We start from the raw sequence: 15,022 nt of genomic DNA, 5'->3' as shown, positions 1-15,022 counted from the left end.
TGCCAAGGGGGGTGCCAAATGAATGTAAAGCAAGAGATGAAGTGTCCGCAGGGTTTGAATCTATTTTTCCAATCATCACGGCCAATAAAAATTTAAATTGGATTAATTACATCTATTATAACCAACAACGTTTTGTAAATTATACAAGAGATGCCCTCCAGGGTTTGGCGGAACAATTACAAGCTACTTCCCAGATGACCTTCCAGAATAGACTGGCCTTAGACATGATTCTGGCAGAGAAAGGGGGAGTATGTAAAATACTCCCAGACACCATGACATGCTGTACCTATATCCCAGATAATACAGGCCCTAATGGTAAGGTAACGTTGGCAATAGAAAAGTTAAAAAGTTTATCCAACGAACTGAAAAGGAATTCTGGGGCCACAGATCCATGGGAAAGATGGTTTGGATGGATGTCTGGATGGCAAGGTGCTCTGGCCCAAATAGGTGTTGCCATTTTAATAACGATAATCATCCTCGCTCTTCTTGTTTGTTGTGTATTACCTTGTCTTAAGAAATGCCTACAAAAGACAGTTGATCAGACAGTCGACCAGACTACCCCGACCTTCCTTCACCAAGAGATTGATGACATAGACCGTGATACACCGCATACACCCTTACAGTCCCACCGCACTAAATCAATAGCTACTTCTTCTTAAGGACATTCAGGGATAGCGTCTGTCTCTACGGGCAGAAGTCTGTCGCGGAAGAAGTAGTGGACAAGCTGCTATGGGTAACCCGCACAGTGAAGCGTTCGAGGCCTGTTCAGACAGATGTGCAAGATAGCATTTTGTTATTTTTCTATAGGGACAGTATTAGAGTTAGAGATAGTAGTTATTAGTAAAATAGCCATTTTAAGGGGGGACTGTTGTGGACAGAAGAATTAAACCAAAATAGCTATTTACTAATGTCTATTTATTCTGTGTTCACTATGTTAAAACTGGCTGCTAGAGTAAATATTCCCTTCCCCCTTTATGGTTCAGTCATTATTTCCTCTGCAAGTTTCTTGTTACACATTCTGTTACACATTCTTGTGTTAATAGTTAGCCTCCTTTGCTAACTCCTCCCCCACTTCCTTTGTGCCAATTCCACGTGCAACAAAATGGAGAATCACTGTTAAAGTAACAAAGAAACTACTCACTTCCCCTTTCTTCATGTATCCAAGCCAGAGCTGGAATATGGGGGGAAGAGCTCTGTAATGATGACATCACATCCTGTAGGGTGGGACCCTTTTTGACTGTTAACCAATTGTTGAATTGATATTGTATGTTTAAACTGTGACGTATTTTTGCTTTAAGAAGGAAACCCCCTCTGGGGAATAAAGCATTCCTTAGTATTTCACTGATCAGAAACTTTGACTCCGGTGTGAATTACTTCTAGGGAAAGCGTGCACGCATTCATCAATCAATTTGGAAGGTGTAGATAGACAAATAATCAAAGTTTTCTTTGATCCAAAACACTTGCACATGGCGCATGCTGATTTAATGAGTGCAATTCAGCTTTTTCTCAGACAACATTAGCTTCAGGTTTTTGGAAACCACTTTATTCAGCTAACAGATCGCTTACGTCTTGCCGAGTATACGTGATTTTTGGATTCATAGTCAAGCAAGTGCATTTCCAATTCAGAAGACTTCTAACGTCAGCAGATTTAGCAAAAATTAAATAATGTTACTGCCAGGTTTCAAACCTGGCACCTTTCGCGTGTGAGGCGAACGTGATAACCATTACACTACAAAACCTGCCACAATGCCGACTTTGCGCAGGAAAATTGGGGGAATGTGTTTGCTGGATACCCATCGAAATAAAAAGTCCCCAGATTCAAATGCCTATTTCCTTCAACATACATAGAAGAAGAAAACAGTCTGTTGATGTGAAATTGTATTCTTGGCAAAAGTTTGATCTGTCCAGTCAATCATTTACAAACCAACACACATACAGTAAACAATCCCTCCACTCTGCCTGTGATATAATTAAGGCAGTTAATGCATTAACTTAATTATCCCCAGGCAGAAAAAAATAAAAAACGCACATTTTTCTAAAGTACCATAAGTGGCCCAAAACACAACATATCCCCATAAATGTTACATCACCCGACAGCTCTGATCTGGGTGAGCGACATATCCGAAAATCACCCAGATCAGATCAGGGGTTCAGAAATTTCATATAAGTCATAATTTTGCCCAGGCGAACCCGGGATTTCATGCCCAAAACAGTTCCATAGATTGGCGGCTAAGTGCCGCTGGAGGACCGACCGGGAACCACGAGGTTTTCATGCCGAAAATAGCTCCAGGGCATTCGTGGCAAAGTCCCCTTGAAGTCTATTCGGGGTTTAAGTCAATGCGAACAAGATGGCCTCCACCGCGTATTCCAATGTCAAAGGGCGGCCACGTCGACTGTTCGGGAGTTCAAAGAACCATTGTCTAAAGTCCCAATGGCCACAAATAGGGTCTCTCAGCCAAAACAAATTAAAAGGGGCCCTAGTCACAGAGCAAAAGGTTGGCAAATATTCCTCTCCAAAAACCAGTGGCGAGGTCACTTTCGCCACAACTCTATTCAGCAAGCTGATCGCTCATGTTAGTAAACATGATTTTCTTGCATTTTTAGTAGAAAATCCATCTCTGAAAGTACAGCGAGCATGAGTTTTGCTTTTGTCGACGGTGATTTTTGCACAAAACCCTTCTCCCATTGTAGGGAATATGACAAAAAGAACAGATTCACTTGAAATTTGCAAAGAGACTTCGAAAAGCCGCATTCTAACAAAAAGGAATCCAAAACGGAACGAAAGCAATGTTTCTGCCCGGTTTCGAACCGGGGACCTTTCGCGTGTTAGGCGAACGTGATAACCACCACTCTACAGAAACTACAGCTGTGCACATCCCTGTTGAGACCGGAGAAGCATGCGCCATGTGCAAGCACTGAATGCAAGACAGAAAATGCTGTCTTGCATTCGGTACTTGCACATGGCGCATGCTGATTTAATGAGTGCAATTCAGCTTTTTCTCAGACAACATTAGCTTCAGGTTTTTGGAAACCACTTCATTCAGCTAACAGATCGCTTACGTCTTGCCGAGTATACATGATTTTTGGATTCATAGTCAAGCAAGTGCATTTCCAATTCAGAAGACTTCTAACGTCAGCAGATTTAGCAAAAATTAAATAATGTTACTGCCAGGTTTCAAACCTGGGACCTTTCGCGTGTGAGGCGAACGTGATAACCATTACACTACAAAACCTGCCACAATGCCGACTTTGCGCAGGAAAATTGGGGGAATGTGTTTGCTGCATACCCATCGAAATAAAAAGTCCCCAGATTCAAATGCCTATTTCCTTCAACATACATAGAAGAAGAAAACAGTCTGTTGATGTGAAATTGTATTCTTGGCAAAAGTTTGATCTGTCCAGTCAATCATTTCCAAACCTACACACATACAGTAAACAATCCCTCCCCTCTGCCTGTGATATAATTAAGGCAGTTAATGCATTAACTTAATTATCCCCAGGCAGAAAAAAATAAAAAACGCACATTTTTCTAAAGTACCATAAGTGGCCCAAAACACAACATATCCCCATAAATGTTACATCACCCGACAGCTCTGATCTGGGTGAGCGACATATCCGAAAATCACCCAGATCAGATCAGGGGTTCAGAAATTTCATAGAAGTCATAATTTTACCCAGGCGAACCCGGGATTTCATGCCCAAAACAGTTCCATAGATTGGCGGCTAAGTGCCGCTGTAGGACCGACCGGGAACCACAAGATTTTCATGCCGAAAATAGCTCCAGGGCATTCGTGGCAAAGTCCCCTTGAAGTCTATTCGTGGTTTAAGTCAATGCGAACAAGATGGCCTCCACCGCGTATTCCAATGTCGAATGGCGGCCACGTCGACTGTTCGGGAGTTCAAAGAACCATTGTCTAAAGTCCCAATGGCCACAAATAGGGTCTCTCAGCCAAAACAAATTAAAAGGGGCCATAGTCACAGAGCAAAAGGTTGGCAAATATTCCTCTCCAAAAACCAGTGGCGAGGTCACTTTCGCCACAACTCTATTCAGCAAGCTGATCGCTCATGTGAGTAAACATGATTTTCTTGCATTTTTAGTAGAAAATCCATCTCTGAAAGTACAGCGAGCATGAGTTTTGCTTTTGTCGACGGTGATTTTTGCACAAAACCCTTCTCCCATTGTAGGGAATATGACAAAAAGAACAGATTCACTTGAAATTTGCAAAGAGACTTCGAAAAGCCGCATTCTAACAAAAAGGAATCCAAAACAGAACAAAAGCAATGTTTCTGCCCGGTTTCGAACCGGGGACCTTTCGCGTGTTAGGCGAACGTGATAACCACTACACTACAGAAACTACATCTGTGCACATCCCTGTTGAGACCGGAGAAGCATGCACCATGTGCAAGCACTGAATGCAAGACAGAAAATGCTGTCTTGCATTCGGTACTTGCACATGGCTCATGCTGATTTAACCCCTTAAGGAGCAAACTTCTGGAATAAAAGGGAATCATGACATGTCACACATGTCATGTGTCCTTAAGGGGTTAATGACTGCAATTCAGCTTTTTCTCAGACAACATTAGAAAATCACCCAGATCAGATCAGGGGATCAGAAATTTCATAGAAGTCATAATTTTGCCCAGGCAAACCCGGGATTTAATGCCCAAAACAGTTCCATAGATTGGCGGCTAAGTGCCGCTAGAGAACCGACAGGAAACCGCAAGGTTTTCATGCCGAAAATAACTCCAGGGCATTCGCGGCAAAGTCCCCTTGAAGTCTATTCGTGGTTTAAGTCAATGCGAACAAGATGGCCGCCACCGCGTGTTCCAATGTCGAATGGCGGCCACGTCGACTGTTCGGGAGTTCGAAGAACCATTGTCTAAAGTCCCAATGGCCACTGTGGCAAACCTAGCCACTTCTGGACTATAGTTACTAAAGGTTGTCCGTAGGCTGAATGTGTACTGTATATCTTGAACTGTGTATGTAATGTATTATGGCCGTTCGCATGCTGGCCGCCGTACGCTACCAGCATGCAAACCTTTCGTTCGACCAAACACGGCTATCCGGGCCGTTCGCCAAACGAATACGGGCTTCCCAGGTAGACCACACACTCACAAGTCGTGTGGCACTAATTAACCGATTGCAACAATGTTGCAATCGGTAATTAAAGACTCTCCTAGGTGGCCGTCGTTCGGTTACCGACCATGCGGCGGTCGGCCATCTTGGATCCTTTGTCTCTGCAGCGGTGTTCGGTCGTCGAGAGCCTGGAACTGAAAACGGCTACTTAATGATCCGAACACCGCTGGACTTCCAGAGCGTTCGGGAGTTCCGCGTTCACCACATTCTGTTCCCCATCGATGTTCGGTAGTTTCAAACCGAACTCGATGGTTAAATGTATTTGGTGCGGCGTTCGGTTAGTTTAGCTGGGATCGGAGCGGTATTCTCACTAAACGTGCCCGCCGACCCCAGCTATCTACCGAACGGTCATTCGTATAAAAGCGAGTAAAATTGTATAAAATATGGATTTCTGTGTGAATTGCCAGTTTTGCTGCACGAGGGGATAATCCACTTAATCGTCCATTTTAGTGGGAGTATCCCTCTCGTGCAGCAATGCCTGTTGGGATAATCATATTGCCTGATGGGAGAAATCCCCTGTAACATCTGTAAGGAAACCCCTTGCAAGGGGAACTGCATAAATATGGAAGTCTGTGAATAAAGCAAGTTAGTTGACTCCCAAACTGTGTTTCGTCCGGTTATTGGGAGGATTGGGAATATTGCCGTGCTTTCTAACTCTGACTGTGGATTACCTAAGATACCAACGGAGATCATGGACTATACTACTGCATTCCGTTACAATTGGTGGCAAGCGACGGGATCCGAACCTTACAGCCGAAAAGCAGTGTTCGTGTAAACTGAAACTACCGAACAAGGGAAGCAAGGGCAATTCCTATGGAGATTGATTATACCGTACTGAAACGACAGACTTTAAAGGAGCTACTGGAAGCCAGGGGTAAGATAGCCAGCAACAAATCCAAAGCTGTGCTGATCGCTGAACTGATGGAGGGAGACAGAGCCCGCAGCGCTACACCTCCACCAGCCATGGAAGAGACCCCATACCAGAGAGAGCTGAGAACCAGGATGGAGTTCCTACCACAGCCAGTACCCATGGAAATAATGACCGTGCTGATGTCAGATGTGCATGATTATCTGATGGCAAACCGCACACCGGAGACACCGCCTAGGGCAGAGTCTGTTACTGCCTCCATATACAGACAGGTAAAACCCAAAGTCCCACATCACGCATTTAAAGTGTTTTGTGAAGAAAAGGACGAGATCGACGGGTATTTACAGGATTTCGAGAGGCTGTGTGATTTGCATGACTTGGAACCCGCAGTATGGGTACCCCTACTGGCAGGAAAATTATTGGGTAGGGCAGCCGAAGCCTACCGCGCTGTGCCCCGAGAGGACAGCAAAGATTACCCTAAAGTAAAGAGGGCAATCTTGGAGAGGTATGCCATTACCCCAGAGGCGTACCGGCGCAAGTTCAGGGGCTTGCGCAAACCTGAGAAAGATTCCCATGCAGAGTGGGCACATAAGCTGGACCAAGCTTCATAAGGCTGGATACAAGCCAGCAACGCTACCAATATGGAAGAATTGCGGCAGTTGATGCTGCTGGAGCAATTGTTTAATGGCTTGTCCCCAGAAGCACAAGAATGGGTGAGAGATCGGAAACCACTCACCCTAACCGAAGCGGGTAGACTAGCGGATCAGCATTTTGATGCCAGGAGGCATCACGGACTTCAAAGTAAGACTTTCCCTCGGATTACCGGGCCACCCAATAACTTTTCACCTACCGGCCCCACAGTAACCCTGTCCAGGCCAACACCAAATAATCCACCACCCCCCTCTCGATACAATGGCCGGGCTAACATTCAATGTCACACCTGCAAGCAGTGGGGACATATTTCTCGTGAGTGTACACAAAATCGGAGCCGACAAGCATGGAACCAGGTGCGACAAAACTTAACACAAAGGGCTGCTGCGCATCACTACCAGGTAGCACCAGCCACCCAGGAAATGCTGAGCGCTCAAACCGAGGAACCTCTAGGAGTACTCCACGAGGTAATGTCGGTCAGAGCCACCGACAACCGACAACATCATCGTCAGCTAGTTATCCTGGAGGGGAAGGAGGTACAAGGGCTCCGAGACTCGGGAGCCACTCTAACTTTGGTTGCACCGCATTTGGTACCAGGCTCAACTCACACTGGCGGATCAGTGGCAGTACGGGTGGCAGGGGGAGCAGTATACCGGCTACCCACTGCCAAGGTACATTTGGATTGGGGTGTGGGAGAGGGAACTGTGGAAGTGGGGCTGATGCAAAATTTACCCGCAGATGTTGTACTGGGGAATGACTTGGGCCAGATGACTTCTGCTTTTATACCCCAGGCTCCATACCAGGAGGCCCATCCCGTGACTACACGGCAGCAGGCTCGCACCACGGCTACACCGATACACTCTGAGGCTCAGGTAAGAGACCATGAACCCCACCCGACTCCCATGTCCTGTGATACCCCGACTACCTTTGCGACAGAAGTACAGACAGACCCCACCCTACAAGTATATAGGGACCGGGCACACACTGACCAGGCAGGGCTAGAGGGGGAGCGGTACACGTGGGAGAAAGGGTTATTATACCGCGTCACAGCAAAGGAAGTGGGAGGGTCTGTCACCCTGACCAACAAACAGTTAGTGGTACCACAGAAATATAGGCAGGAGCTACTTAGAATCGCTCATGATATTCCCTTGTCAGGACACCTAGGGATGACCCGCACCAGATATCGCTTAACGCATGCTTTTTTCTGGCCCGGAATTTCTCAGGACGTGCGACAGTATTGCACCTCCTGCGACGTCTGCCAGCGAGTAGGTAAACGAGGGGACCGCCACAAAGCCAAGCTATGTCCCCTACCCATTATTGCAGACCCCATCAGCAGGGTAGCTGTAGACATAGTGGGGCCCCTGCCAAAACCCAGTCCCTCTGGCAAAAAGTACATTCTAACCGTAGTGGACTACGCCACCAGGTACCCCGAGGCTGTGGCCCTCACTAACATTCATGCTGAAACCGTAGCTGAGGCCTTGATGAAAGTATTTTCCAGAGTAGGGTTTCCCCAAGAAATAATCTCGGACCGGGGCACCCAATTCACTGCCGAGGTCACCCAACATATGTGGAAGGTATGTGGCATTAAGCCAATAGTCAATTCCGCATACCATCCCCAGTCCAATGGACTATGTGAGAGGTTCAACGGGACGCTAAAGCAGATGCTTCGGACGTTCGGGGAAACCCACAAAGACTGGGAGAGGTTCCTGCCTCACCTACTCTTTGCGTATAGAGAGGTCCCCCAGGAGTCGACAGGATTCTCCCCGTTTGAACTACTGTTTGGGAGGAGGGTGCGGGGACCCTTGAACTTGATTAGGGAACACTGGGAGGGAGAGAGTACTACAGACGGAACCCCTATCGTATCATACGTACTGGAGTTCAGAGACCGTCTGGAGGCGCTGACTCAGGCTGTGCGCACCAACCTCCAGGCGGCCCAGCAACGCCAGCGGCGCTGGTACGATAGAGGAGCCAGAGACCGCAGCTTTCAGGTGGGGCAGAAGGTTTTAATTTTAAAACCCGTCCGCACAGACAAGCTGCAGGCCATCTGGCAAGGCCCATACCAGGTAGTAGAGCAGCGATGCGACACTACCTATGTGATTGGCCCCTGCTCAGGGGTAGGGAAGAGACGCATGCTCCACGTGAACATGCTCAAACCCTACCATGAGAGGATAGAGGATGTGACGGCGATCTGTGCCTCCGCCTTAGAAGATCAGGAGAACCTGCCCCTACCTGACTTACTAGAACCGGAAGAGCCGATAGAGCCCTCCCGGGGGGTTCAGCTGGGGGAGCGGCTAAGCCCTCACGAGCGTGCCCAGGTACAAGCGCTGATTGTAGCTAAAGGGGCTACCTTCTCCAATTTACCTGGGTACACTCCGCTAGCCACCCACCGAGTCGAAACCCCGGGACAGCTACCTATGCAACAGGCTCCATATAGGGTTCCGGAATCAGTCCGGACCCATATGAAGGCAGAACTAGATGAAATGTTACAGCTAGGGGTTATCGAACCATCAGATAGCCCCTGGGCATCGCCGGTAGTCCTGGTACCTAAAAAGGACGGCACGACCCGGTTCTGCGTCGACTACCGGAGGCTAAACGACAAAACGGTATCTGATGCCTACCCGATGCCTCGGATAGACGAGCTGCTAGATAAGATGGCACGGGGTCAGTATCTCACTACCATTGACTTGTGTAAGGGATACTGGCAAATTCCTCTAGCCGATGACGCCATCCCCAAGTCGGCGTTTGTCACTCCGTTTGGCCTGTACCAGTTCAAGGTCATGCCCTTCGGAATGAAAAACGCTCCGGCTACCTTTCAGCGGATGGTAGATCGGCTACTGGACGGCTTTCAGGAGTATGCCTGTGCCTACTTAGATGACATAGCCATATTTAGCCAGACCTGGGAAGACCACCTACGCCATATAGGGGCGATTTTAGACTGTATTGGGGAAGCCGGGTTAACCTTAAAGCCCAGTAAGTGCCACATAGGGATGGCCGAAGTGCAGTATCTGGGACACCGAGTAGGGTGTGGGCAGCAGAGACCCGAGCCAGCCAAGATTGAGGCCGTAGCCAAGTGGCCTACCCCAAGGACCAAAACTCAAGTGCTAGCTTTCCTAGGGACTGCCGGGTATTATAGAAAATTTGTTCCCGACTACAGCGCCCTGGCCAAACCCCTGACGGACCTGACCAAAAAGAACCTTCCCCGACTGGTTGTCTGGGCCCCAGAGTCTGAGCAGGCATTCCAACAACTCAAGACGGCTCTGACTAATGCTCCTGTATTAACTGCTCCTGATCCAACTAAAAGATTTCTTGTCCACACAGACGCTTCAATGTTTGGATTGGGGGCAGTGCTGAGCCAAGTGGGAGCCGATGGCGGAGAGCATCCCGTAGCCTACTTAAGCCGAAAGTTGTTGCCCCGTGAAGTGAGCTACGCCGCCATTGAGAAAGAATGCCTGGCCGTGGTGGGGGCCCTTAAAAAGTTACAGCCGTATTTGTATGGACAACCTTTTTCCTTACTCACAGATCACAACCCGTTGGTGTGGCTGAACCGTGTATCTGGGGACAATGCCAGGCTGCTGCGCTGGAGTTTGGCGCTGCAGCCCTTCGACTTCACCATCCATTACCGCCCAGGAAAGCAAAACGGTAACGCCGACGGGTTATCCAGACAAACTGAACTCGAGAAGTGATCTGTGAGTACTCTCCCGGACATCCCCAAGCCGATCCGTTGGGATCAGACTGTGTATGCCGGCTTAGTTCTGGGGGAGCATTGTGGCAAACCTAGCCACTTCTGGACTATAGTTACTAAAGGTTGTCCGTAGGCTGAATGTGTACTGTATATCTTGAACTGTGTATGTAATGTATTATGGCCGTTCGCATGCTGGCCGCCGTACGCTACCAGCATGCAAACCTTTCGTTCGACGAAACACGGCTATCCGGGCCGTTCGCCAAACGAATACGGGCTCCCCAGGTAGACCACACACTCACAAGTCGTGTGGCACTAATTAACCGATTGCAACAATGTTGCAATCGGTAATTAAAGGCTCTCCTAGGTGGCCGTCGTTCGGCTACCGACCATGCGGCGGTCGGCCATCTTGGATCCTTTGTCTCTGCAGCGGTGTTCGGTCGTCGAGAGCCTGGAACTGAAAACGGCTACTCAATGATCCGAACACCGCTGGACTTCCAGAGCGTTCGGGAGTTCCGCGTTCACCACATTCTGTTCCCCATCGATGTTCGGTAGTTTCAAACCGAACTCGATGGTTAAATGTATTTGGTGCGGCGTTCGGTTAGTTTAGCTGGGATCGGAGCGGTATTCTCACTAAACGTGCCCGCCGACCCCAGCTATCTACCGAACGGTCATTCGTATAAAAGCGAGTAAAATTGTATAAAATATGGATTTCTGTGTGAATTGCCAGTTTTGCTGCACGAGGGGATAATCCACTTAATCGTCCATTTTAGTGGGAGTATCCCTCTCGTGCAGCAATGCCTGTTGGGATAATCATATTGCCTGATGGGAGAAATCCCCTGTAACATCTGTAAGGAAACCCCTTGCAAGGGGAACTGCATAAATATGGAAGTCTGTGAATAAAGCAAGTTAGTTGACTCCCAAACTGTGTTTCGTCCGGTTATTGGGAGGATTGGGAATATTGCCGTGCTTTCTAACTCTGACTGTGGATTACCTAAGATACCAACGGAGATCGTGGACTATACTACTGCATTCCGTTACAGCCACAAATAGGGTCTCTCAGCCAAAACAAATTAAAAGGGGCCATAGTCACAGAGCAAAAGGTTGGCAAATATTCCTCTCAAAAACCAGTGGCGAGGTCACTTTCGCCACAATTCTATTCAGCAAGCTGATCGCTCATGTGAGTAAACATGATTTTCTTGCATTTTTAGTAGAAAATCCATCTCTGAAAGTACAGCGAGCATGAGTTTTGCTTTTGTCGACGGTGATTTTTGCACAAAACCCTTCTCCCATTGTAGGGAATATGACAAAAAGAACAGATTCACTTGAAATTTGCAAAGAGACTTCGAAAAGCCGCATTCTAACAAAAAGGAATCCAAAACGGAACGAAAGCAATGTATCTGCCCAGTTTCAAACCGGGGACCTTTCGCGTGTTAGGCGAACGTGATAACCACTACACTACAGAAACTACATGTGTGCACATCCCTGTTGAGACCGGAGAAGCATGCGCCATGTGCAAGCACTGAATGCAAGACAGAAAATGCTGTCTTGCATTCGGTACTTGCACATGGCGCATGCTGATTTAATGAATGCAATTCAGCTTTTTCTCAGACAACATTAGCTTCAGGTTTTTGGAAACCACTTTATTCAGCTAACAGATCGCTTACGTCTTGCCGAGTATACGTGATTTTTGGATTCATAATCAAGCAGGTGCATTTCCAATTCAGAAGACTTCTAACATCAGCAGATTTAGCAAAAATTAAATAATGTTTCTGCCAGGTTTCGAACCTGGAACCTTTCACATGTGAGGCGAACGTGATAACCACTACACTACAGAAACTGCCACAATGCCGTCTTTGCGCAGGAAAATTGGGGGAATGTGTTTGCTGCATACCCATCGTATTTAAAAAGTCCCCAGATTCAAATGCCTATTTCCTTCAACATACATGGAAGAAGAAAACAGTCTGTTGATGTGAAATTGCATTCTTGGCAAAAGTTTGATCTGTCCAGTCAATCATTTCCAAACCTACACACATACAGTAAACAATCCCTCCCCTCTGCCTGTGATATAATTAAGGCAGTTAATGCATTAACTTAATTATCCCCAAGCAGAAAAAAATAAAAAACGCACATTTTTCTAAAGTACCATAAGTGGCCCAAAACACAACATATCCCCATAAATGTTACATCACCCGACAGCTCTGATCTGGGTGAGCGACATATCCGAAAATCACCCAGATCAGATCAGGGGTTCAGAAATGTCATAGAAGTCATAATTTTGCCCAGGCGAACCTGGGATTTCATGCCCAAAACAGTTCCATAGATTGGCGGCTAAGTGCCGCTGGAGGACCGACCGGGAACCGCGAGGTTTTCATGCCGAAAATAGCTCTTGGGCATTCGCGGCAAAGTCCCCTTGAAGTCTATTCGTGGTTTAAGTCAATGCGAACAAGATGGCCGCCAACGCGTGTTCCAATGTTGAATGGCGGCCACGTCGACTGCTCGGGAGTTCGAAGAACCATTGTCTAAAGTCCCAATGGCCACAAATAGGGTCTCTCAGCCAAAACAAATTAAAAGGGGCCATAGTCACAGAGCAAAAGGTTGGCAAATATTCCTCTCCAAAAAACAGTGGCGAGGTCACTTTCGCAACAACTCTATTCAGCAAGCTGATCGCTCATGTGAGTAAACATGATTTTCTTGCATATTTAGCAGAAAATCCATCTCTGAAAGTACAGCGAGCATGAGTTTTGCTTTTGTCGACGGTGATTTTTGCACAAAACCCTTCTCCCATTGTAGGGAATATGACAAAAAGAACAGATGCACTTGAAATTTGCAAAGAGACTTCGAAAAGCCGCATTCTAACAAAAAGGAATCCACAACGGAACGAAAGCAATGTTTCTGCCCGGTTTCGAGCCGGGGACCTTTCGCGTGTTAGGCGAACGTGAAAACCACTACACTACAGAAACTACAGCTGTGCACATCCCTGTTGAGACCGGAGTACCATGCGCCATGTGCAAGCCTAGAATGCAAGACAGAAAATGCTGTCTTGCATTCGGTACTTGCACATGGCGCATGCTGATTTAATGAGTGCAATTCAGCTTTTTCTCAGACAACATAAGCTTCAGGTTTTTGGAAACCACTTTATTCAGCTAACAGATCGCTTACGTCTTGCCGAGTATACGTGATTTTTGGATTCATAGTCAAGCAGGTGCATTTCCAATTCAGAAGACTTCTAACGTCTGCAGATTTAGCAAAAATTAAATAATGTTTCTGCCAGGTTTCAAACCTGGGGCCTTTCGTGTGTGAGGCGAACGTGATAACCACTACACTACAGAAACTGCCACAATGACGACTTTGCGCAGGAAAATTGGGGGAATGTGTTTGCTGCATACCCATCGTATTTAAAAAGTCCCCAGATTCAAATGCCTATTTCCTTCAACAAACATAGAAGAAGAAAACAGTCTGTTGATGTGAATTTGTATTCTTGGCAAAAGTTTGATCTGTCCAGTCAATCATTTCCAAACCTACACACATACAGTAAACAATCCCTCCCCTCTGCCTGTGATATAATTAAGGCAGTTAATGCATTAACTTAATTATCCCCAGGCAGAAAAAAAAAACCCGCAAATTTTTCTAAAGTACCATAAGTGGCCTAAAACACAACATATCCCCATAAATGTTACATCACCCGACAGCTCTGATCTGGGTGAGCGACATATCCGAAAATCACCCAGATCAGATCAGGGGTTCAGAAAGTTCATAGAAGTCATAATTTTGCCCAGGCGAACCTGGGATTTCATGCCCAAAACAGTTCCATAGATTGGCGGCTAAGTGCCGCTGGAGGACCGACCGGGAACCGCGAGGTTTTCATGCCGAAAATAGCTGCAGGGCATTCGCGGCAAAGTCCCCTTGAAGTCTATTCGTGGTTTAAGTCAATGCGAACAAGATGGCCGCCACCGCGTGTTCCAATGTCGAATGGCGGCCACGTCAACTGTTCGGGAGTTCGAAGAACCATTGTCTAAAGTCCCAATGGCCACAAATAGGGTCTCTCAGCCAAAACAAATTAAAAGGGGCCATAGTCACAGAGCAAAAGGTTGGCAAATATTCCTCTCCAAAAACCAGTGGTGAGGTCACTTTCGCCACAACTCTATTCAGCAAGCTGATCGCTCATGTGAGTAAACATGATTTTCTTGCATTTTTAGTAGAAAATCCATCTCTGAAAGTACAGCGAGCATGAGTTTTGCTTTTGTCGACGGTGATTTTTGCACAAAACCCTTCTCCCATTGTAGGGAATATGACAAAAAGAACAGATGCACTTGAAATTTGCAAAGAGACTTCGAAAAGCCGCATTCTAACAAAAAGGAATCCAAAACGGAACGAAAGCAATGTTTCTGCCCGGTTTCGAGCCGGGGACCTTTCGCGTGTTAGGCGAACGTGAAAACCACTACACTACAGAAACTACAGCTGTGCACAGCCCTGTTGAGACCGGAGTAGCATGCGCCATGTGCAAGCACTGAATGCAAGACAGAAAATGCTGTCTTGCATTCGGTACTTGCACATGGCGCATGCTGATTTAATGAGTGCAATTCAGCTTTTTCTCAGACAACATTAGCTTCAGGTTTTTGGAAACCACTTTATTCAGCTAACAGATCGCTTACGTCTTGCCGAGTATACGTGATTTTTGGATTCA

At 46.9% G+C, this 15,022-nt stretch overlaps 4 non-coding genes across 4 annotated transcripts; all 4 read right to left on the bottom strand.

Moving 5' to 3' along the window:
* Positions 1-4,282: 4,282 nt before the first annotated feature.
* On the bottom strand, positions 4,283-4,355 carry TRNAV-AAC (transfer RNA valine (anticodon AAC)). Its single transcript has one exon. It is a non-coding gene; the product is annotated as a tRNA-Val (tRNA).
* A 7,747-nt stretch (positions 4,356-12,102) lies between these two features.
* Positions 12,103-12,175, bottom strand: TRNAV-CAC (transfer RNA valine (anticodon CAC)). The gene has a single exon. It is a non-coding gene; the product is annotated as a tRNA-Val (tRNA).
* Positions 12,176-13,225: 1,050 nt separating this feature from the next.
* Positions 13,226-13,298, bottom strand: TRNAV-AAC (transfer RNA valine (anticodon AAC)). The gene has a single exon. It is a non-coding gene; the product is annotated as a tRNA-Val (tRNA).
* A 1,420-nt stretch (positions 13,299-14,718) lies between these two features.
* On the bottom strand, positions 14,719-14,791 carry TRNAV-AAC (transfer RNA valine (anticodon AAC)). Its single transcript has one exon. It is a non-coding gene; the product is annotated as a tRNA-Val (tRNA).
* Between the last annotated feature and the right edge of the window lie 231 nt (positions 14,792-15,022).

This window comes from Pelobates fuscus, chromosome 2, assembly GCF_036172605.1.
Source record: "Pelobates fuscus isolate aPelFus1 chromosome 2, aPelFus1.pri, whole genome shotgun sequence".
Lineage (NCBI taxonomy): Eukaryota > Metazoa > Chordata > Amphibia > Anura > Pelobatidae > Pelobates > Pelobates fuscus.
Note: the sequence above shows the minus strand (reverse complement) of the source record. Positions and strands in the feature narration are given on the sequence as shown.